This window comes from Schistocerca piceifrons, chromosome 6, assembly GCF_021461385.2.
Source record: "Schistocerca piceifrons isolate TAMUIC-IGC-003096 chromosome 6, iqSchPice1.1, whole genome shotgun sequence".
Classification (NCBI taxonomy): domain Eukaryota; kingdom Metazoa; phylum Arthropoda; class Insecta; order Orthoptera; family Acrididae; genus Schistocerca; species Schistocerca piceifrons.
Window position 1 is genome coordinate 181711948 of NC_060143.1, and position 26010 is coordinate 181737957.

Here is a 26010-nt window from a genome sequence, read left to right on the forward strand (position 1 = left end):
CAACACCGCGGTTCCTGGTGTGTCCGCTGTGCCGTGCGTGTGATCATTGCTTGTACAGCCCTCTCGCAGTGTCCGGAGCAAGTATGGTGGGTCTGACACACCGGTGTCAATGTGTTCTTTTTTCCATTTCCAGGAGTGTATTCTGTTGGTTTGTTTAGGCATGGACATTACATCAGTTATGGTGCAATTTTTATTTTAAATCAAGTGTGCTTATAGCCTTTGCAGATACTTAGATGTTGTAATGTATTATTCTCACTATCATTAGATTGTGTACTTCCTTCAAATACTGTTGTGCTTTTGTCCGTACAGTGCAGACAGATCATACCCGCAAACCATGTTGCGAATGGAAACCAAGTTGACTGTCAGAAACAAAGCAATCAGCGAACGTTACCACTGTACGAACTGTGTGTTCAAATCAATACCGATGGACAAACCAGAAATCGTCATAACAGTAAGGCATAATCAGGGTCCCATATCAGAGCGAAGGTTCAGAAAGGAGAGGTAAGAGTATTCGAGAAACTTCGGAAAAAATGCCTTAGAAAAAGAATCCTCAGTATCGAGATATGAAGTGCCGGTTCCCCCATTATTTTGTTTACTTAAACAAGCTTGCATTCGCTCAAAACCACAGTGGAAATACAATAGATTATGTGGTACCGCCCAGAGATCACGGTGCCACAGTAAAGTCAGCAAAGCGTATCGATACCACAGACGTTAGCGAGATGCAGCAATCCCCATCAATGTATTGGGTGCCCTCCTGAAGACGACGCCCCTCTTTCAGAACAGCAGAACCCTCGGCTAGAGGTCAATATACAGCGGACCAAATAAGCGCTCTGCGCAGTTTGTGACTTCATCTCAAGGAATCAATATCGTAGTGTAAGACCAACGAGTTGTTAAGGTTTCTGATGAACCTCTACTGATTTAAATGTCAAACTTCGTATTTCAAGAAAAGAGTTCGTCAATTAGTGCATCAAGTGATGCGTTGCTGGTCCGCGGCAGTTGTAAATTATTCAGTACTGCTTTGGCAAAAGTCAAGTGAATCTCTTATTTATGAATGTAATAAAGTGAAGTCGTGTGTCATGTGTTCCAGTTTGATGAGCCTTCTCCCAGAGCAATCAAAGAATACGTAGCTATGGCCAGGCAAAAGTAACTTCGTCTCATCACAACAGGTTATGTCAATTACCGGCTACTTTTTTAGAATAATTTATTAATAGTAAATACACAATTTGCACCATCATAAAGATGTACAGCTATAACCACATCCAGCAACACAGAAAAATTGCTTTTGCTATTCTTGCATTATACAAGTTTCAGAATTTTTTCCACAGTAATTAGCATTTTTTTCTTTTATATGGTAGAGTTACAATATCAGCACTACCAGCAGTTTGAAAGTCAAAATCTCTTTTTTTTCTTCCTCTTATTATTATTATTACTATTATTATTATTATTTTATTATTATTGTATTATCTAGGCCGCTTCACTGCCTTGCTGTGTTTGTGTCATCATATAAGTATGTAAAACCGACGACGATACCTGTTGTAAGGAGAAGCATAGACTTTCTCGTAATCTCGCATGCGAATGAAACATAACGTTTTGTTCCTGTAGCGGGCCAATGGCTATCCACATGTGACATGTTCGCTGAGAACTCTGAGTCGTAACAGCCGAAAGTAAAACTGTCTGCTTCACAAATAATATCTTCTTCATATCGCTAGACCGTTGGGATATTACAGACACCACTTGAAAATAAACTTTTGGACCTGAACTAGCTTCTGATACAATAAAAGATAACTCAAATGAAGAGCTTTATTCCGTGCTATGCTAATCCTATTTTCTTATGATATTTTCGGTGTGCATTGTGCACTAAATATTCCCTCTCACGTATTCAACAGCTGTTAAAGCGTTGGCTTGTAGTATAACTAAATCTCAGAAATTCACTACTTCGTCTAAGAGCGTTCAGAGGGGTCGCTGGCGTTGTTCTAGGATTTCCCTACATTCGCATCACTCATCCTCAGCAGATCCTAATTTCTTTAGGTTGTACTAGTCGCTGAGGACTGTTTTTCGGATCGCGTATGTAGCGAGTGGCGCGCAGGAAGCTCCTGTCAATTCGTAAACTGGACTGACTTCTATCTAGTAACACTGTTTGATCCTATGAAAACTCTGTGGAAGAAAATTCATCAATCTAGGAGCTCGTTAACCGCTGTGGCACGGAAACGGGAAACTACAATGTGATGCCCGAGGTTCTACATTCTGTCTTTCACATGAAGGAAGAGAAATAACATCAGCCGCATGAGAGCACTGAAATAGTTTCATGTGTCTGGCGTCGGTATTTCTCTTTCATCGTGTATACAGGATGATTCAGCTGACTTCATATTAATTTTAAGCAACCTGCAATACCTTCGAAAACCACGTGCGAGAGATTCATATTCCATCGCTCACTCCGCGCAAATTATGAGTGCTACATAAAAAATGAACAGGATCTTTTTTTGTAGGAAATTTAATGTATTTAATTTAGGACTGTGATACGTTTTCGCTAAAGCCAGTAGTTTTCCAACTATTCGAGAAAAACTTACAAAAATGGTCTAAAGGGTAATAACTCGAAAAAAGTGACTCCTAATGGAAGCTGATCCGAGTGCAAGGTTCTCCTCCCGTCGGGTAGACGGTTCGCCGGGTGCAAGTCTTTCGATTTGACGCCACTTCGGCGACGTGCGCGTCGGGGGGAATGAAATGATGATTGTTAGGACTACAAAACACCCAGTCCCGGAGCGGAGAAAATTTCCGACCCAGCCGGGAATCGAACCCGGGCCCTTAGAATGGACATTCTGTCGCGCTTACCACTCAGCTACCGGGGCTGACTGTGCAAGATTTAACTACATTAAATTTCTTACCTAATGATCTTGTTCATTTTTCCTGTTGGACTAATAATTAGCGCTTAACGAGCGAGAGAATATGAAGCTGCGTTGGTTACCACCGACAAGCTTGTGGCTAATGCTCGAAGTTGAAGCGACACCGGAGCGCTGGTGACGAGACCTGCGAAAGTTTTGGTGCCGTTGGAATCCCTGGTGACGTAAGTGTCGCTGCGTTTTCTGATAACATCTGACCGATTCGTTCTAACTTGAGAGGGGTTTGCAGATAGTGGTGGATCTGCGTATCATTGGGCTAAAGGCGTAAGAGGAAACAGGTCACGCGAGTAGCTCCCTACGCCCTACCAACGGGGACGAGGTGCTACGCAGTCTTGATGATAACTCAGTCAGCGCGGGATACCTCTCCTGCTGGGCCAGCAGCCGATTTTCCTGCCCAGATTGGACAAGCACAAAGGGCGAGTATGCTTGTCATTGGAAGTTCTATGTTAGGCGGGTGATGGAGCCCGTGAGGGAAATAGCAGGAAAGGCGGGAGAGAATTACCTTGTGCACTCGGTATGTTTGCCATGGGGCCTCGCCAGTGATGCGGAAGAGGCACTGCCGGCGGCTGTCGACTGCACTGGGGGCAACCGGCTGCATACAGTGGCAGATGTCAGCACGAAAGACGCCTGCTGCTTGGGTTCTGGCAGCATCCTCGGCTCCTTTCGGCGGACGGCTGATATGATGAAGGCAGTGGTGTGGAGGCTAAGTTGCGTATTTGTAGAATCGTATTCAGGGTCGAACACCGTTCTTTGGTTTGGAGCAGAGTGGAAGGTCTAAATCAGAGGCTAAGACGACACTACGACGGTATCACAAGCGAATTTCTCTATTTGCGCTATCGGATGTTGAACTGTAGCGTTCCGCTTGACATGTCAGGCGTGCACTCCAAGCAGGAAGATGCTACTAGATTTAGGGAGCACGTGTGGCGTACACACGGGTTTTTTTTTTTTTTGGTTTAGAGAAACCTTCCGTTGGGATCGAAAACGATTTGCGTGATAAATTAGTCACAATGTTCTCAGAGAATGTTCGTTCTCACAGATCAGAGGTAAGAAGGTAGTAATCTGCTTTTTTTTGTCATCAGTCTACTGACTGGTTTGATGCGGCCCGCCACAAATTCCTTTCCTGTGCTAACATCTTCATCTCAGAGTAGCACTTGCAACCTACGTCCTCAATTATTTGCTTGTCGTATTCCAATCTCTGTCTTTTTCTACAGTTTTTGCACTCTACAGATCCCTCTAGTCTTAGCAGATGTCCTATCATCCTGTTCCTTCTCCATATCAGAGTGTTTTCCACATATTCCTTTCCTCTCCGATTCTGCGTAGAACCTCCCCACTCTTTACCTTATCAGTCCACTTAATTTTCAACATTCGTCTATACCACCACATCTCAAATGCTTCGATTCTCTTCTGTTCCGATTTTCCCACAGTCCATGTTTCACTACCATACAATGCTGTACTCCAGACGTACATCCTCAGAAATTTCTACCTCAAATTAAGGCCCGTATTTGATATTAGTAGACTTCTCTTGGCCAGAAATGCCTTTTTTGCCATAGCGAGTCTGCTTTTGATGTCCTCCTTGCTCCGTCCGTCATTGGTTATTTTACTGCCTAGGTAGCAAAATTCCTTAACTTCATTGACTTCGTGACCATCAATCCTGATGTTAATTTTCTCGCTGTTCTCATTTCTACTACTTCTCGTTACCTTCGTCTTTCTCCGATTTACTCTCAAACCATACTGTGTACTCACTAGACTGTTCATTCCGTTCAGCAGATCATTTAATTCTTCTTCACTTTCACTCAGGATAGCAATGTCATCAGCGAATCGTATCATTGATATCCTTTCACCTTGTATTTTAATTCCGCTCCTGAACCTTTCTTTTATTTCCATCATTGCTTCCTCGATGTACAGATTGAAGAGTAGAGGCGAAAGGCTACAGCCTAGTCTTACACCCTTCTTAATACGAGCACTTCGTTCTTGATCGTCCACTCTTATTATTCCCTCTTGGTTGTTGTACATATTGTATATGACCCGTCTTTCCCTATAGCTTACCCCTACTTTTTTCAGAATCTCGAACAGCTTGCACCATTTTATATTGTCAAACGCTTTTTCCAGGTCGACAAATCCTATGAAAGTGTCTTGATTTTTCTTTAGCCTTGCTTCCATTATTAGCCGTAACGTCAGAATTGCCTCTCTCGACCCTTTAGTTTTCCTAAAGCCAAACTGATCGTCACCTAGCGCATTCTCAATTTTCTTTTCCATTCTTCTGTATATTATTCTTGTAAGCAGCTTCGATGCATGAGTTGTTAAGCTGATTGTGCGATAATTCTCGCTCTTGTCAGCTCTTGCCGTCTTCGGAATTGTGTGGATGATGCTTTTCCGAAAGTCACATGGTATATCGCCAGACTCATATATTCTACACACCAACGTGAATAGTCGTTTTGTTGCCACTTCCCCCAATGATTTTAGAAATTCTGATGGAATGTTATCTATTCCTTCTGCCTTATTTGACCGTAAGTACCGAGCGGTTAAAGGCGCTACAGTCTGGAACCACACGACCGCTACGGTCGCAGGTTCGAATCCTGCCTCGGGCATGGATGTGTGTGATGTCTTTAGGTTAGTTAGTTTTAAGTAGTTCTACGTTCTAGGGGACTTATGACCACATCAGTTGAGTCCCATAGTGCTCAGAGCCATTAGATCCATTTGACCGTAAGTCCTCCAAAGCTCTTTTAAATTCCGATTCTAATACTGGATCCCCTATCCTTTTTAAATCAACTCCTGTCTCTTCTTCTATCACATCAGAAAAATCCTCACCCTCATAGAGGCTTTCAATGTATTCTTTCCACCTATCTGCTGTCTCCTCTGCATTTAACAGTGGAATTCCCGTTGCAGTCTTAATGTTACCACCGTTGCTTTTAATGTCACCAAAGATTGTTTTGACTTTCCTGTATGCTGCGTCTGTCCTTCCGACAATCATATCTTTCTCGATGTTTTCACATTTTTCCTGCAGCCATTTCGTCTTAGCTTCCCTGCACTTCCTATTTATATCATTCCACAGCGCCTTGTATTTCTGTATTCCTGATTTTCCCGGAAGATGTTAGTACTTCCTCCTTTCATCAATCAACTGAAGTATTTCTTCTGTTACCCATGGTTTCTTCGCAGCTACCTTCTTTGTACCTATGTTTTCCTTCCCAACTTCTGTGATGGTCCTTTTTAGAGATTTCCATTCCCCTTCAACTGTACTGCCTACTGCGCTATTCCTTATTGCTGTATCTATAGCGTTAGAGAACTTCAAACGTATCTCGTCATTCCTTAGTACATCCGTATCCCACTTCTTTGCGTATTGATTCTTCCAGACTAATGTCTTGAACCTCAGCCTACTCTTCATCACTACTATATAGTGAACTGAGTCTATATCTGCTCCTGGGTACGCCTTACAATCCAGTATCTGATTTCGGAATCTCTGTCTGACCTTGATGTAATCTAATTGAAATCTTCCCGTATCTCCTGGCCTTTTCCAAGTATACCTCCTCCTCTTGTGATTCTTGAACAGGGTATTCGCTATTACTAGCTGAAACTTGTTACAGAACTGAATTAATCTTTCTCCTCTTTCATTTCTAGTCCCAAGCATTTATTCTACTGTAACCTTTTCTTCTACTCCTTCCCCTACAACTGCATTCCAGTCGCCCATGACTATTAGATTTTCGTCCCCCTTTACATACTGCATTACCTGTTCATCTTCAGCTTGCGACGTCGTCATGTATACCTGAACTATCGTTGTCGGTGTTGGTCTGCTGTCTATTCTGATTTGAACAACCCGGTCACTGAACTGTTCACAGTAACACACCCTCTGCCCAACCTACCTCTTCATAACGAATCCTACACCTGTTATACCATTTTCTGCTGCTGTTCATATTACCCGATACTGATCTGACCAGAAATCCTTGTCTTCCTTCCACTTCACTTCACTGACCCCTACTATATCTAGATTGAGCCTTTGCATTTCCCTTTTCAGATTTTCTAGTTTCCCTACCACGCTCAAGCTTCTGACATTCCACGCCCCGTCTCGTAGATTATTCAATCTTTTTCTCATGGTAACCTCCCCCTTGGCAGTCCCCTCCCGGAGATCCGAATGGAGGACTATTCCGGAATCTTTTGCCAATGGAGAGATCATCATGACACTTCCTCAATTACAGGCCACATGTCCTGTGGATACACGTTACGTGTCTTTAATGCAGTGGTTTCCTTTGCCTTCTGCATCCTCATGTCGTTGATCATTGCTGATTCTTCCGCCTTTAGGGGCAATTTCGCACCTCTAGGGCAAGAGAGTGCCCTGAACCTCTATCCGCTCCTCCGCCCTCTTTGACAAGGCCGTTGGCAGAATGAGGCTGACTTCTTATGCCGGAAGTCCTCGGCCGCCAATGCTGATTATTTGTCAAAATTAGGCAGTGGCGGCGATTAAACCCGGGACCGAAGACGTTTCGATTATGAATCAAAGACGCTACCCCTAGACCACGGGTTATAACGCACAGATAGCATTAGGGGCAAAAATTCTGTAGAAACCTGACGTGAATGACAAGGAAATCCTACGTTTCGATTTCAATGTTACTCGTAAGGATAGGTTAGTCGCCTATGGTGACGGTGTGGTTGTTTCAGAAAAGGATTCGATAAAATGTAGCGAGGTTATCACGTATTACAGTGTGAATTAATCTTTGTGCTATTAAGTATCAAAGAGCGTTCAAAAATGATAATCGGATGCTTATATGAACCACCTCGGTCAGGAGGTCTAGTAATAGAGCGCTTTATTCATACCGTCTACATCTACATTGATACTCCGCAAGCCACCTTACGGTGCGTGGCGAAGGTTGCCCTGTACTACTACTAGTCATTTCCTTTCCTGTTCCACTCTCATGTAGAGCGATGGAAATACGACTATCAATAGGAGTCCGTGTGAGTCCTGATTTCTCGTGTCTTATCCCCGTGATCCTTACGCGCAACGTATGTTGGCAGCAGTAGAATCGTTTGGCAGTCACCTTCAAATGCCGGTTCTGTAAATTTTCTGAATAGTATTTATCGAAAAGAACGTCGCCTTCCCTCCAGCGGTTCACATTTGAGATCCCGAAACATCTCCCTAAAACTTATGTCTTGTTCGAATCTACCGCTAACAAATCCAACAGCCTGCTTCTAAATTACTTCGATGTCTTCCTTCCTGGTACGATTCCCAAACACTCGAGCAGTACTCAAGAAAAGGTCGCACCAGCATCCCATATGCGTCTCCTTCTCAGGTGAACCACTCTTTCCTAAAATTTCCCAACAAAATGAAGTCCACCATTCGCCTTTCCTCTGTTCACGTGTTCATTCGATTTCATATCACTTTACAACCTTACGCTCAGATATTCAAAAGTGTTTACTGTGTCAAACAGGACGCTAGTAAGACTGATCCGAACATTACACGCTTGTTCTTCCTAGTCATACTCACTAATTTACATTTTTACACACTTAGAGCTAGCTGTCATTTGTCACGCAAACTGTCGTCGTGTATCTTTCTAAAGTCACTTGACTTCGGCACCATACCGTACCCCACAGTGTCATCAGCAACAGCCGCAGATTGTTGCGCAAGCTGTCCGCCGGATCATTTATTATGTACAGAAGAACAGCGGTCTTATCATACTTCCATCGGGCACTCCTGACGATACTCTTGTCTGTGATGAAAACTCATCATTTTTGTTTACTTATACTATTTCTTTATTCGTCCATATGAATCCCTTTTTCAATACACATATCGTACACAAGATATTGGACAGAAAACCTTTCTTTCTACTCGATTATCAAACATCATACATAAAGTAATTAAATTTTATACAGTTAATAATTACTCTTTTTTAAATACTGTACATTTTTAGCTTATTTCTACTGTTGAAGATACAAATTACATTTTTTCTTGCATGAGATGGTGTGAGGTTGAATAGTAGCAGTTTTTCAGAAGGTAGGATGCAACAGACTTTTTAAAGCTCTGTAGTTCAGGAAGACATCTTGTATGTCTTGGTAATCTACTGTAAACTTTTGTTCCTGCTAGATATACGTCTTTTTGGCATAGTGGGGTGTTACAATGATTAACAAGTATGTCACTGTCTGAGCTGGTACTGTAATCATGGAGACTTTTGTTTTAAGGAGAAAGGTTTTCTTTTCCCAGTATACTTTTCTTGACATGCATGACTGCATCCAGTGTATAAATGCAATGAAGGGGTAAGATCTTTAGATCTTAAAAAAAAAAGTTTGCGTAGTTTTCTCCTGCTCACTTGTTTCATTACTCTTATAATTGCCTTTTGTTTCCTGAAAGCTGTTATGGCCTGGTTTACTTTTCCCGAGGAAATGATACCGTACTTCAGTATTGAATGTACACGAGCAAAGTATACAGCCCTAACCGTATCTGCACAAGTATTGTTGTAAGGAATTCTTACTACATAGCCCATTTTTGCTACTTTTGAATTTAGAGATGTGATATGAGTGCTGTATTTAAGATTTTCCTGGATATGAATCCCAAGAAATTTAGTTTCATTGACAGCACTAATAATTTGGGTATCTATACATTGAGGAGAACGTACTAAATTCTATCAATATGGAATCGGTGTGTTGCCCTTCATCCTTCTTCTTTTGCTTGAGCCTTTGTCCCGATGTTTGGGCAGGGTCGGCACTGTTACAATCAGATTTGGCAGGGTTATTTCGAAGGGGTCGGGGTGGCCGGATGCCTTTCCTGCCATCACCCCGTACCCCCCCCCCCCCCCCAGGATGGAATCAGTGTACCCCAGATGTCTGAGTCTGTGAAAGAGTACGAAAGTGTTGCAAATGTCTCCGAAGCGTGTAACTGAGGCGGGACGTGGGGACATGGGGATCAGCACGTGTTCACCTATCGGGATGTAGAAAACCACCCAAAAACCACATCCAGGCTGGCCGGCGCACCGGCCCTCTTCGTTAATCCACCGGGCGGATTCGATCCGGGACCGGCACGCCTAGCCGATTCCAAGAAACAGCGCATTAGCTCTCTCGACTAATCAGGCAGGTGTTACTCTTCATCAATTGTTTGAATTATATCATTTGAGAAAAGGCAAGCAAAGTTTCGCAAAAGCGATGCTTTCTAAAACCGTACTGATTCGTGGACGTAAATTTTCCAGTATCAGTAACAGGGTGTGACTTCAAGTTGCCTAGTCTTCATTGGGAACGTCATGTTTTCAAAACTAGTGCCAGAGACCGGGATTCATGTGATATTGTTCTGAATGTCTTGTCTGAGGATTAATTTGAGCAGATAATTAGAGAACCAACTCGTGAGGGTAACTTCATAGTTCTCCTGGTAACAAATAGACCTCAACTTATCGAATCAGCTAACATCGAATCAGTTAACATCGAGGTAGCATCTATGACAATGGGTTGTTCAAAGAATGTTAAGAAAGGTAGGAAGCTATTTTTGCTTAGCAAGAGTGACGGGATTCAAATTTTAGAATGTACGGGCAGTCAGCATAAAATAAGTGGCGATCAGAGTGAAGACATGGGGAACAAACGGGAAAAACTCAAAGACATCATACAATATGCTCTGGAGAAGAACGGTCTGAGTGAGGTCTTAAGGGATGGTTTTAATAGCCGTGTTAGAAAACTGCTACGTAAACCATGAGAACTTCATCTCAGATTCAAGAGAAAACCTAGATGACAAACAAAAGCTGAACGAAGCGAAAATGAGCGTAACGAGAGCAATAGCAGAAGCATTCACTGGCTTTGAAAGTAAAACTTTGCCAACCGATCTGAATAGTATGTAAAATCAGTAAGTGGGTCAAAATCATCTATTCAATTACTCAGTCGCCATACTTGCACCGGAACGCAAGATAACAGAGAAGGTCGAAATACTCGATTCGGTATTCGGAAATTGTTTCACTGCGGAAGACCGTACCACGGTCCCTCATTTCGAAGGTCATACCAACGTCGAAATGGCTAGTTGATATAACTGATTGGGGAACAGAGAAAACAACTACAATCGCTTAGTAGCGGAAAGGTGCCAGGACCAGATGAGTTACTTATATGAATCTACAAAGATTATGCGAAAGAACTTGTTCCCCTTTCAGCAGTAATTAATCGTAGATCGTTAGAGCAACGAAGGGTACTCAGCGACTGGAAGAAATTGCAGGTCATTTGCTCTTTAAAGAAGGACCTTAGGAAAGATGCACACAATTATAGACCGATATCGTTGACGGTAATCTGTAGTAGTATTATGGAACATGTTCTACGCTAAAAAATTATGACATTTTTTGGGAACGAAAATCTCCTCTCTAAATATCAACATGGATTCCGCAAACAGAGATCCTGCGAAATTCAGGAAGCTCTGTTCCTCCATTCTCCATTAGATCCACAGCATTGTAAAAAAAGGAGCACACGTTGATGCAATGTTCATTAAGTTCAGGAAAGTATTTGACAACATCCCGCACTATCGTAAGTGAAAAAAATACGAGCCTATCGATTATCGGAGCAGATTTGCGATTGGATTCAAAACTTCCTTGCAGATAAAGCTAAACACGTTGCTATTAACGGTACAAAACCTACAGATATTATGGTAATTTCTGAAGTACCCCAAGGAAGCGTGATAGGACGGTTGCTGTTTACGATATATTTAAATAATCTAGTAAAAAGGGTCGGGTGCTCTTTAATGCTGATCGCAGATGATACTGTTGGCTATGACAAAGTAGCAACGTCTGAAGATAGTAACGATTTGCAGAACGACCTGCAGAGAAGTTATGAATGGTACCGGCTCTGGTAGTTGACCGTGAACGTAAATAAATGTAACATATCATGCACACATAGGAAAAGAAATCAACTACTATACAGCTACACAACTGATGACAAACCGATGGAAACAGTATCTACCGTAAAATACACTCCTGGAAATTGAAATAAGAACACCGTGAATTCATTGTCCCAGGAAGGGGAAACTTTATTGACACATTACTGGGGTCAGATACATCACATGATCACACTGACAGAACCACAGGCACATAGACACGGGCAACAGAGCATGCACATTGTCGGCACTAGTACAGTGTATATCCACCTTTCGCAGCAATGCAGGCTGCTATTTTCCCATGGAGACGATCGTAGAGATGCTGGATGTAGTCCTGTGGAATGGCTTGCCATGCCATTTCCACCTGGCGCCTCAGTTGGACGCTTCATCCAGTCCCAAACATGCTCAATGGGGGACAGATCCGGAGATCTTGCTGGCCAGGGTAGTTGACTTACACCTTCTAGAGCACGTTGGGTGGCACGGGATACATGCGGACGTGCATTGTCCTGTTGGAACAGCAAGTTCCCTTGCCGGTCTAGGAATGGTAGAGCGATGGGTTCGATGACGGTTTGGATGCACCGTGCACTATTCAGTGTCCCCTCGACGATCACCAGTGGTGTACGGCCAGTGTAGGGGATCGCTCCCCACACCATGATGCCGGGTGTTGGCCCTGTGTGCCTCGGTCGTATGCAGTCCTGATTGTGGCGCTCACCTGCACGGCGCCAAACACGCATACGACCATCATTGGCACCAAGGCAGAAGCGACTCTCATCGCTGAAGACGACACGTCTCCATTCGTCCCTCCATTCACGCCTGTCGCGACACCACTGGAGGCGGGCTGCACGATGTTGGGGCGTGAGCGGAAGACGGCCTAACGGTGTGCGGGACCGTAGCCCAGCTTCATGGAGACGGTTGCGAATGGTCCTCGCCGATACCCCAGGAGCAACAGTGTCCCTAATTTGCTGGGAAGTGGCGGTGCGGTCCCCTACGGCACTGCGTAGGATCCTACGGTCTTGGCGTGCATCCGTGCGTCGCTGCAGTCCGGTCCCAGGTCGACGGGCACGTGCACCTTCCGCCGACCACTGGCGACAACATCGATGTACTGTGGAGACCTCACGCCCCACGTGTTGAGCAATTCGGCGGTACGTCCACCCGGCCTCCCGCATGCACACTATACCCCCTCGCTCAAAGTCCGTCAACTGCACATACGGTTCACGTCCACGCTGTCGCGGCTTGCTACCAGTGTTAAAGACTGCGATGGAGCTCCGTATGCCACGGCAAACTGGCTGACACTGACGGCGGCGGTGCACAAATGCTGCGCAGCTAGCGCCATTCGACGGCCAACACTGCGGTTCCTGGTGTGTCCGCTGTGCCGTGCGTGTGATCATTGCTTGTACAGCCCTCTCGCAGTGTCCGGAGCAAGTATGGTGGGTCTGACACACCGGTGTCAATGTGTTCTTTTTTCCATTTCCAGGAGTGTATCTGGGAGTAACTATTCGGAGCGACCTCAAGTGGAATGACCACAAATAGTAGGAAAAGCAGATGACAGGCTCAGATTCATGGGAAGAAACTTAAGGAAATATAGCTCATCCACGAGGCAAGTGACTTAGAGGGTGCTTGTTCTGCCGATTCTTGAGTATTGTTCACTAATCTGGGATCCCTACCAGATAGAACCGATAGAGGAGAGAGAGACGATCCAACGAAGGGTGGCGCGTTCCGTCACGGGATCGTTTAGCTGGCGATAGAGCGTTACGGAGATGCCAAACAATGTTGACAGGCTTTACAAGGAGGCGTTGTGCATCGTGGAGAGTTTCACTATTGAAATGTCGAGAGAGTACTTTCTGGGAAGAGTCAGACATCTTACTGCTCCTCCCCCCTTCCCCACATACGTCTCACGTAATGGTCACGAGAAGAAAATTCGAGAACTGAGAGCCAATACAGAGGCCTACCGACAATTATCTTTTATTTGTGAGTGGAACAATGCTGGCGGGCCCAGTTAGTGGCGCCAAAGTGTCCTCCGCCACACACCATTAGGCGGTTTGCGGAGTATGATGTAGATGAAAATATCGAAAATAGTTTTTGATAGCACTGCGGGTTGCATAAACCATACACGTAGGTTCAGCTGAGTCACGTGTATGTACGGCTGCAGAACCATGAACACATAGTATTTATCCGAAAGAACAGACACCACAAATATAATTGTAATATCTGTCTTTAGAAAATAGCTTCAGCTAAGAATTTCAGTTCTTGACAGACTGTCAGTACAGTTTGCTGTAGCGTCGAACGAGAAAAAAACCATTACAGTTTCTATAAGTTCTTTCTTCCCTAAGGCTATTATGAAAAACTGACTTCTCATGTTTTTTTCTAGTCTTTGGATCTTGGACTTGCACACAACTGTAAAAAAGTTGAGTGTCATATTTTCCATTTACTCTCTAATTTTTCTCTTGTTCTTAATAGCTGATTATTCTCTCATTTTATTTATCCTTTTGTTTCTTCGTGTGGTCCTGCTATTTCTCTCCTCTAAAAACCCCTGAAATTTTATTCCTAATACCTGTATGTTGTTATGCTGGAGTTATCACGTCCTTTGGTGCTACCCATTTCATTTCACATCCAAAGAAGTGAAATCACCTGTTTTCTTATGGTATATTCTCTGAAGAGGGCTTCTGTACAAAAAGATGCCTTCAGTTGTTCTTGGTAACTCCAAGATTATTTTGATAACTCTCCTTGAAACTTTTCTGTTCGTCTTTAACATCATTCACGTTCGTTTCGTGTTAGGGTAGTTAATATTATCTTACCGTCAGTGATAAATGTACACTCTCGGTTCATTTCTTATCTGCATATTCTTATCACATTATGCTTTGTTTGATGGGTAGCGACTTCCTCACTCTCATTAATCGACTCTTTATCTTCAGTAAAGGGTGTCATGGTTCTCGGACCTACAGTTAACCAATAATAAATCTGCATTAGTTACTGGAGCAATAACAGAGGCGGTAGGTGTTATCTGGTCGAACCTTATGTAGGAGGCACCTAAATCGTTATGTTTCTCCCTCGGATCTCAGCGTAAGGCATGAGGAATCGCAGGAGTTGGCGAACATTAGCATCACGGTGTTACGAGCGATAGTGCGCTAGTAATCCGTGATTTAGAAGCACAAGTCACCCTTCTTATCTCCGATTTTACCAGAGACTCTCTTCCCGCCCATGCGTCGTAGATTGCCGCCGTTAGGGAGTGAGGAATCGATGTAGCAGAATTAATCACTGTGTACTAGCTAGGAAGTTATGTGTGAGTTGGAGGATAGGGATCGAGCCAGCAGCAACTGTATTACGGGGCGTTAGTTGCGGGCCGAAAGTTAAGCCCTGATTTAGTGCAGCGCGCCCCGTCCTCCCCCAACCGCCATCCGCCTCGCTGCTTCCACCTGCCATGCCAAGGCTACATGAAGCCTCCGGGGCTTAGGCTCCTAAATCCCAAGTACAGGTAAGGCTACAGATAGTCTAGAATGAGCTCATTCACCCAGCGATGTTGGACAGTTATAAGATAACAGCATAAAGAAGTTATTCGAAGGTGCCTCCTGGATTTCCAAAGACGACGGCTGCACGAAAAGTATAATAGATGCAGAAAATCGGAGCACAGATATTCAACCCGCGGCCCACGGGCCGCATGTGGTACAAAGGAAGTAGTAATGCGGTCCAAGAAGTGAGCTTCTATCGCGCTATCGGTAGTAATAATAATAACTATAACAATAATAATAAATCCATAAATTCCGTTTACGTAAAGTAGTTATTAACCTAAACAAAATCCTAAAGGCAGAATGAAATACACAGCCATACGTGATGCAAGAATTTGAAAATCGATTTCACGATTTACGAAAGAAATAATCAAAGTTTTTTATTTATGTCAAAAAATTTTCTAACAATATAGGTACGTTGCCAGAAGTTTGGCAAATGGAAATCAGACTTGCAGTCTGACATCCAGCTAAAGGAAAAATTTGGTTATGTATCCTTGCTAGACGTTTACAAATCATGCCTGCCCAGTCATGGGTAATATGTGTCATCTTTGTTACTAAGTATGTACGTTTCTGAACAGTTGTTTTCAAGAGTAAAGCACACAAAGCATAAAAATAGAACCAAGGTCTCAGATGAACGTCTTGAGTACACCCTGAGAGCCAGCCGGGGTGGCCGTGCGGTTCTAGGCGCTACAGTTTGGAACCGCGTGATCGCTACGGTCGCAGGTTCGAATCGTGCCTCGGGCATGGATGTGTGTGATGTCCTTAGGTTAGTTAGGTTTAAGTAGTTCTAAGTTCTAAGGGACTGATGACCTTAGAAGTTAAGTCCCATAGTGCTCAGAGCCATTTGAACCATTTGAACATCCTGAGAACTGCAACCACTTCGATCGAAAATAATGCTGCTACATTAGTTTCTTAAATTCTTAGTCTAATGTCCCATTAATTCTATGATTTGTAATTATTTACATATAAAATTATTAGTGAAATTTCATATATAAAATGTCATATTGATTCTATCTTCCTTTTTTAGAATAAAAATCGTGATTTAGGAAGTACTAGATTACTTAAATGTCTTAATTACATACACCGACTCTCTCGTTTTTGCTTAAGGCTTGATGTTAACGTTGTTGAGTATATTATCTGCTGCTCCAAGATTACTCGTCTTCTACATTTACATCTACATGGATACTCTGTAAAACACATTCAAGTGTCTGGCAGAGGATTCATCGAACCACCTTCACAATTCTCTATAATTCCAATCTCGTATAGCGCGGGGAAAGAATGAACACCTGTTTCTTTCCGTACGAGCTCTGATTTCCCTTATTTTATCGTGGTGATCGTTTCTCCCTATGTAGGTCGGTAACAACAACATATTTTCGCGTTCGGAGGAGAAAGATGGTGACTGGAATGTCGTGAGAAGATTCCGTCGCAACGAAAAACGCCTTTCTTTTAATGATGTCCACCCCAAATCCTGCATTATTTCTGTGACACCCTCTCCCATATTTCGCGATAATACAAAACGTGCTGCCTTTCTTTGAAATTTTTCGATGTACTCCATCATTCCTATCTGGTAAGGATCACACACCGCGCAGCAGTATTCTAAAAGACAACGGACAAGAATAGTGTAGGCAGTCTCCTTAGTAGGTTTGTTACATTTTCTAAGTGTCCTGCCAATAAAACGCAGCCTTTGGTTAGCCTTCCCCACAACATTTTCTGTGTGTTCTTTCCAATATACGTTGTTCGTAATTGTAATACCAAGGTATTTAGTTGAATTTACGGCTCTTAGATTGCACTGATTTATCGTGTAACCGAAGTTAGAGTTCCTTTTAGCACTCATGCGGATGACCTCACACTTTACGTTATTTAGGGTCAACTGCCACTTTTCGCACCATTCAGATATTATTTCTAAATTGTTTTGCAGTTTGCTTTAACCTTCCGATGACTTTATTAGTTGATAAACGACAGCGTCATCTGCAAACAACCGAAGACGGCTGCTCAGATTATCTCTTCAATCATTTATATAGATAAGAAACAGCAAAGGGCCTATAACACTACCTTGGGGAACGCCTGAAATCACTTCTGTTTTAGTCGATGACTTTCCGTCAGTTACTACGAACTGTGACCTCTCTCACAGAAAATCGCAAATCCAGTCACATAACTGACATATGGAACAGGAAAGCTAAACGTTATGACACCTCTGGCACAGAGCATCTCCTTAAGTTTTCAGCTCACATTACAAGTGCTCAATATAGGCACCATTTCTGATGCAGCAACCGTCAATAAGTAAACGATTTTTTTTAATTACCGCTACCAGTCACAAACTTTGTTAACTGTTGTATTATTTATTTACTTTGCTACACGTTTCGAGGGAATACCTCATCTACAGGCTAAATGGGATTCAGGCTAAATTCACGATAAGATTATACTGGTGTCCGTATTCCCTCGCAACATATAGCAAAATAAATAAATAATACAATAATTAACAATGTTTGTGACTGGTAGCGATTATTTAAAAAACTTTACATATTTCTTGAGACAGTCACGGTCGAAAAACAGCCAAAATGACGTAAAAAACCGTGCATAGTCTAGTTAAACTCTTTTGATACACGTGGCAAGAGCCTGAGAAGGCGCATTAACAGCAGTCCGCTTTTGAGACCAATACCTTCGGTTGTTATTTGCAGGCGCAAACTAATTCGATGCGAAAATGCAGAGAGGAAGTTACGAGGATGTTACGTCCACACGTTTGGACACACCTGTCCTTAGCGATGCACTGTGCAGCTTCGCCAAAAGGCGTTTTACGAACTGAAATATTCCATTTTTCGGCATGTATTGTAGTTTTCTTCTGGAACATCAGAAGTACTTACGAATGAACCTGTACGGATAAGATTTAAGATAAGCGATGCGTTGCCGGCCGGAGTGGCCGAGCGGTTCTAGGCGCTACAGTCTGGAACCGCGCGACCGCTACGGTCGCAGGTTCCAATCCTGCCTCGGGCGTGGATGTGTGTGCTGTCATTGGGTTAATTAGGTTTAAGTACTTCTAAGTACTAGGGGACTGATGACCTCAGCAGTTAAGTCCCATTGTGCTCAGAGCCATTTGAACGATTTGAACTAATGTGTTCTTTCCCAAAATATAAACGCTAGTAAGCTTACGTAAGTGGTTAGTATTTTTCTGTCTTATTTCTGTGCCTTCTGTGCCAAGAGGCGTCTGGGATATCAAGCTATGATTTCACATCTTTCATTACTTCCCAAGAGGGAACAAGAAGACGGGAAGACCGAGAACGAAATTCTCGGATTAACAACAGTGTAAGACAGGGATGCAGTCTTTCGCCTCTGCAATTCTCTATACATCGAAGAAGCAATGGTGGAAGTAAAAGAAAGGTTCAAGAGCCGGAGTAAAATTCAGGGTAGAAGGAAACCAACGATAAGATCCGCTGATGGTATTCCTATCCTCAGCAAACGTCGAGATGAATCAAGGATCTGCTGAATGCAATGCACAGTCTAATGAATACAGAATATGGATCAGAGTAAATCGAAGACAGACGAAATTAATGAGAAGTTGACGAAATGAGAACAGCAAGAATCTTTGCATCAGATTTAGGGATCACAAAGTAGAGGAAATTAGGGAATTCTGCTACTAGGTAGCAAAGTAACGCATGATGTACGAAGCAAAGCTAACGTCAAAAGCAAACTAACACAGGCATAAAAGGTATTCCTGACCAAGAGAAGTCTACTAGTGTCAAACATACGCCTTAATCTGAGAAAGGAATTTCTGAGAATGTACGCTTGGAGCACAACATTGTATGGTAATGAAACATGGACTATGGGAGAGAAGAGTATCGAACGATTCGAGATGTGGTGCTACAGAAGAATGTTGAAAATTAGGTGGACTGAAAATGTAGGGAAGAGGAGGTTCAGCGAAATCGACGAGGAAAGATAAGTACGGAAAACACTGACAAGAAGAAGTGAAAGTATGATAGGACATCTTTTAAACATCAGGGAATAACCTCCATGGTACTAGAAGGAGCTGCAAAGGGTAAAAAGTGTAGAGGAGGAGAAAGACTGGAAGATACCCAACAAATAATTTAGGACGTTAGTTTTCAAGTACTTCTGTGAGATGAAAATTTTGGGAAACGAGAGAAATTCTTGACGGGCCACATCAGACCAGTCAAAAATAAATTACAGTTTCATAGGTAATTATTGTTCGTTTTTTCATATGTAATGAATATAATACGTGACACATTATATATCCTCTACCATCGCTAACGTCAGCAAGAAATAAATTTATTGTCAAAACTGTGGTCACAGATGGCAACGTGCTGCAGACTGTGAGCAACACAATAGGAATATCTATGGAGCTAGCATTCACGTGTGTAGAACATTATTTTTGTCACTAACATACTTTGACCCCAAAAGTCATACGACTGCTGTGGCGTATGACTTGTCGGTATATTCGGAAAGTTATCACATCGCTAGCACAGACAGATTCTGTTCACAATCACCGTGCGTTTTGCACAAGCGTTTCCTTGGTGTCTTAATAATTTGTTTTCGATATCTGGTGTAATACTGGCTTCATATATGTCCATAATGGTAGGAAGAGTGAGAACTTAAGCCCCACTTGTTCTGCGAGGTATCTGGTGTCAGCATTTAGAAATAACTTCCTGGAATTCGGCTAAATACCTCAAAAAATGGCTCTGAGCACTATGGAACTTAACATCTGAGGTCATCAGTCCGCTAGAACTTAGAACTACTTAAACCTAACTAACCTAAGGACCTTACACACATCCATGCCCGAGGCAGGATTCGAACCGGACTGAAGCGCCAAGAACTGCTTGGCCACAACTGCCGGCCCGCTAAATATCTCATTTAGCCAATTGCAATTCCTATGGAACTTAGTTTCTGAGTCATGACACCTCTCAAAACTGAAATTCAGGAATTTTTTAACTACTGAAGTGCATGAGCACTGATAATCCTAGACAGAGAATAGATATCTGGCCACTGGGCATTTTAGTTCAATATGCGCATCACATGCGATTGAGACTTCTACTGCAAAACCACTTCCCGAGATCAGGCTCGCCGACATATTTCATCTCACAGACGGAGTTATACGTCGCTCTCCTGGACTGAATGTCTGTATTTGTCAAGCAGCAAGTTACCTATGACCATTTACTGGTTCCTAAAGTAAATGTTATGCATCCGAGATATGTGCCGTAGAACGTAAGAATTCATCAAAAATATTTCTAGTTAGAAGACATCGAAGGCGAAAGTTACCTCTTTGATTCAGATGTCGGTGCTACGAGAAAATGGCAGGCAACGAGACTGCAACAGCATCAAAGGCGAAAATAGCTCACTGTACCATGTATTAATGCGGAGAAAAAGCCAAAGACTTGTGACGTAGTTAACAGTTAACAGGCACAGGTAAGTATGTAGGCCAGTAGATATTAAGACAGAGGATTCATGTGAGGAGGAAGACACAATGATGAAAGGGTGCGGGGGGGGGGGGGGGGGGGAAGAAACTTTTAAATTTAATAAACGAAGAATTTAATTTCGGAGATGTTTATGAAATTACAGAAGACAAGAACTGTTTTTAATAAAGGTGTTTCTAAGGATAAAAGCACCTGGTTTAGACTCTGTCTCAATTTTTTTTGTGTTGTTTCAGGAAGTGTTTGGCGAGGAAATTACTGTCACGTATAACCAACGTCCAGGAAAATTAACTTTCTCGCAACAATTCTCTCAGGACGTGGTTGTAGTCATCCCAGCGAACAAAGCGGTCATGGTGACCAAAGACTAGAGGCCAATCATACACTTTGACATCGACGAAAAAATATTGGTATGGGTGATTAATAGCAGATTAAATCACTTTTGACCATTGTGTTACACTTAGCAAGCGAGCTGAGGCGCAGCAGGGATATCGCACACACCTATGGGGAATAAGGGTATTATTTTACTAGTGTGGACTTATCGATTGAGCCTCTCTCTAATTTTTAACGACGTTGAGAAACCAAACAATTAATCAAAATATTTAAGTGAAAGTCTCGATTAAATGGATTTTCATTATTCTTTCATCAAGGTTATTCGTATGTTCATCAGTGGTATCTCGTCAGAAAATCAAAGTGAACAGTCAGTTAACTAAAGCAATTAAAATAAGGCGATGACTGAAATAAGAAGGTCCATACGCGTCAATATTTACGATGTTGAAAGGTCTCTATTGGATTCCTTTCATGTTAATTTCTTAAATCTGTTGTCATTTACGGCATTAATTCCTGTTCTAAATGTACTGTGGTATTTCAGACTATCTGGGAGGAGACTGAGCAGTGAAACGTGTTACTTTTACACATAAACAAGAACGATCTGTCACACTACTACACTTTAAAACACAGTTTATATGTAATTCATGTCATACAGTCTCATACGGAACCTAAATCCGCTTTCTTTTATATACTGTATATAATAAGTGTTGTATAGCTAGAGAAGGCCGAAATGCACGCGTTAAACTCAAGCAGGCTGGCGTGAGGTCTGAAACTGGATACGTAATGAATGCTATAAAGAAAAGTACGTAGCTGCTGGAATACTTAACTTTAATCCACAATTGGTGAACATTGGTCTTGTTGATATAGTATTATCATCTCAATATAACTTGGTGATGGCGCCTTGCTAGCTCGTAGCCATTGACTTAGCTGAAGGCTATGCGAACTACGGCAAATGAGAGAGGCTTCGTCAGTGTTGCATCGCTAGCTAAGTCGTCCGTACAACTGGGGTCGAGTGCCAGGACGTCTCTCTAGACCTGCCGTGTGGCGGCGCTCGGTCTGCAATTACTAACAGTGGCGACACGCGGGTCCGTCTATACTAGCGGACCGCGGCCAATTTTAAAGCTATCACCTAGCAAGTATGGTGTCTGGCAGTGACACCACAATAAGATACTGTCATCCCCCTTCCCTTCTGTGTGAGAGGATGAATGAACAAATGTGTTTCTAGTTGCATGCTTGAGGGTAGCAGACAAGCCTGTCTGCTAGAGAACAGTAGGACCAACGTCGGAACTGGTAGCTACGCTTTCTAAAAGCAGAGAGGTTTCCATTCTTAGCATGGTCCTGGCCGTCCCTTGTCATGTTGGTATAGGAAGCTGCCCCTCTGGCCACTTCCGTTTGTATTTGTGAGCCACCCTCAGGAAGCACGCTCGGTAGGAGCGCAAGTCAGTCTGTCCCTGGCGAGCGTCTGAAGTGGTAAGATCTCTGGCTAAGCGCGTGTATGCTAAGTCCGTAGGACAATGGATTTCTTAAGTTCAGCCTAACTTAAAATTTAATCACCTTTATTTCAGGTTTAGCTCTAAAATATCTAATGTTATCTTAAATTGCAGCGCAATGTAATTCGAGTGTGAAGTTCAGAATATATTCCGATAGTTGCTTTGTCACTACTTTGTGAGTAAAGTGGAACCACGTGTTGATCAGTAACTCTAACTAAGTTCATCAATCTTAAATGCGAATGTGCGTGAGATTATAACGTCTCGTCTTGACAATATTTTTCAATATAGCAACTTTTCTTTATGTTCAACCCACGTGGGGTGTACTTTGTGAGACCACTACCACATGCTTATATAATTGTTTGACCCATCAGGTTAATAGTAAGACGTTGGTAACCAGTTCGAGGTTTTTCTTTTATAAATTGCTTTTCGATCGAATTTATTTTAATTATCAAAATTATTGTGGAGTTATATGCTTTGTGTAAACCAAGCTGACCACGTGAAGCATGTGGTGTAATCATCAACGTAGCCCTCAGCTATTCTTTTTGGGAAGATTTCACAGAGAGTTAGTATGAATTTAGTATACCAGTGTGTAGTAATTACATGACGGACAGGATTGTGCTACGAACGTAATTTCTTTGGGTGAAAATTGAATCGGTTGGTTGTGGTTAATTTCCTCTTGCATATGTTTCAACGTTCTTCGTGTGTTATGTTATGAATGCAGTGTTGTATGCAGTCTCCCAATCTTGGCTCCATATTTGATGTGTTCCGTAAGATTACAATCTCACATATTCACAATCCTAAATAAGGCACCTACTTAGTTATGACTCAAGTTTAATATGCTGAAATTTCAATGATCAATGTTAAAATAAATTTCCAAATATAAACTGATTTATTTCTTTTTATTTAAATTCTTTTATATATATATATATATATATATATATATATATATATATATATATATATATCACCGGTAGCCATATGACTATTAAAAGATTATAATTAATGTTCGTCTGGTTGGGAATTTGGTAAGCTAGACTGGATACCTGGTGAAACAGTTGCGCAGTAATGCAAGGTTAACTTCCCCAGACAGCTCACAGCTTTTAACCAGCTTTTATTGTCCATCAGTACCGCTTTCATAGCAAAATAAAGTAACAACATTACAATGAAGCCGTTGCAAGAGGTATGCGCTATATGCGCTGCCTGCAATAGGCAAGGCATAGGAGAGTCTCTGACCAGAGAGCAGTATGTAGTTAGTTGTTGCTTGTCGCTAGTCTGCAGTAGTCTGCAGTCTGCTCTGGTCGGGATTCTGGACGATGCGTATTATTGTATAAGATAAAGAAGCAGCCTTGCGCATATCTAGTAATGTATGTTAACTGTCATCCAATTTCTTTTAAAAAATGCCCCAATAATAATTTTTATAATATAAAGTAATTTTTTAAAAAAAGCATTCATTTCAATTTAAGGAATATATCCAATGCATGATCATTCCTTCCACGAATCACAAAAGTATAGGCCAGCATTGCACGGAGCTGTGCCAAAATTTTTTAGGTAAGAGCAGATTTATTCGCCGTTTTTTTCATTGAGGTAAGAATCTTTGCTTTTTTATTCAGAATGTAGGGCCGTGGCGCAGCGCTGCTGTTGTCATAAAATTTACCAGGTTACTGAATTTTCCTTTTTTATTATTTCGGAGTTTAGGAATTGAAATTTGTGAGTACATCAAATGTGAATGCATTTCTGCACAGAGATCATAAATGGGAACCAATTTTGTTCAGAGGTTACAATATTTAAAATTCATTTAATTATTATATCTGTGGGGAGGTTACATATGCTTCGTTTTAATTAATATTTTTGTGAGGACGTTACACTTGGCGACATCCGGCCAGGATCGTATTTCTTTGTGAATCTTCTGGTAAGTACTCATATATCTGCTCTTATTTACTTAATTGTAGCAGGCATCTGGCGCAACGCATTTACTAATTTGTCACTCTTTCTTTCACAGATTATCGGCAATTTGTTGCTCTTTGTTGTAATTGTGTTTGTTGCATTTTTGCATTGTCTTGTTTCATTTGTGCTTAATTTTGATTTGTGAGAAATGCAGCGAAAAACTGTTAACAGTACATCGCGATGTGCAATGAGTGAAATAGCCGACTCAAATAATTTGACCGATAATTTTTGTAACACTCAGTGTAATGATGACAATCCTCCATTTACAGACAATCAGTGCATACCGACCACTAGTAATGATTTTGATCCTAATGATGAACAAATAAATTCTATTGTGTCCTCTGTTAATTTAGCGACAATTGATGACACGGGATGTTCTGTTACAATGAACGCTGCCCAATTTAACACACCCGGTTTGCAAAATATGAATTGTGAACAGATACATTTTTCTAACGAAAATGAACAGTGTACTCAAAGTACGAGAGATTTATTTGATTCCGAGGTAGTGACTAACAGTGCACATCCGATTAGCAGACATTTTCAAGAATCACAGAATATCCAAATGGATACAGAAAACGTGACAAATGCAAATACACTAACACACAGCATAGAAAATAGTCACTAATTTTGGCTTGGATCAAATTATGGCAGTATTGCTACAACAGAATGAAAGACAAGACAACAATCAAAAACCACTTAGTGAAAATTTCAAACAACTTAATGAAAAATATGACAATCTGAATGGAAAACTAGACAACAATTACAAACAGTTGAATGAAAAACATGACAACCTTAATGAAAATTTCAAACAACTTAGTGAACAGAATAAACTGCTTAGTGAACAGATTACAGCCGTTGCCGCACAATGTCATGATACTAAAGAACAATTATGTGACGAAATTGAGGCTTGTGCTAGGAAAAGTAGTGAAGAAATTAGATCTGTTGCTCAAGAATTAAGGAATACGCAAGCACCTGCAGCAGAATCACTTAGAGACGAAATTAGTGCAGTAGCTAAACAATGCTCTGAAAGCGCCACACAGTTACGCGACGAGTTTAAAGCAATGACAGCAGAACTTTCGCGCACACCAGATTCAAGGTAGACACGAAATTTGAACAACAGATCAGCCAAATTGACAAACGTTTTAATCACCACCTACAAAACAGTGAAACGCGTTACCGTAAATTCATACAGGAACTAAATAAAGTAAAGCGACAAGTCATGGAAACAATTACTGCACAGAGACAGGGAGATAAACGTAAATTGTTTACGAAAGCAAAAACGTACGTAGACAACAGTATTGCTACAGTATCAGACGAAATTAATACTATCAAACAATTGAACACCGAATTGCGTGATGAAATTTCCGATCTTAAATCAAAAACAGACACACACATAGTAGACTTTCAGACAGTGACCGACAGACTCGAACAATTAGAACTAATACAGGATTCCGATGTCATCAAAGCAGATGTTAAAAATTGAACGGAACCACACGTAAAATACAAAAACAAATTAATGCTTGTGACACTAAAAACGATGATCAGGTAAAAATACTGACTGAAAAATATGATGAATTGGCCAGTCGTATTGATGTTATTGAAAGTAATAATGACACC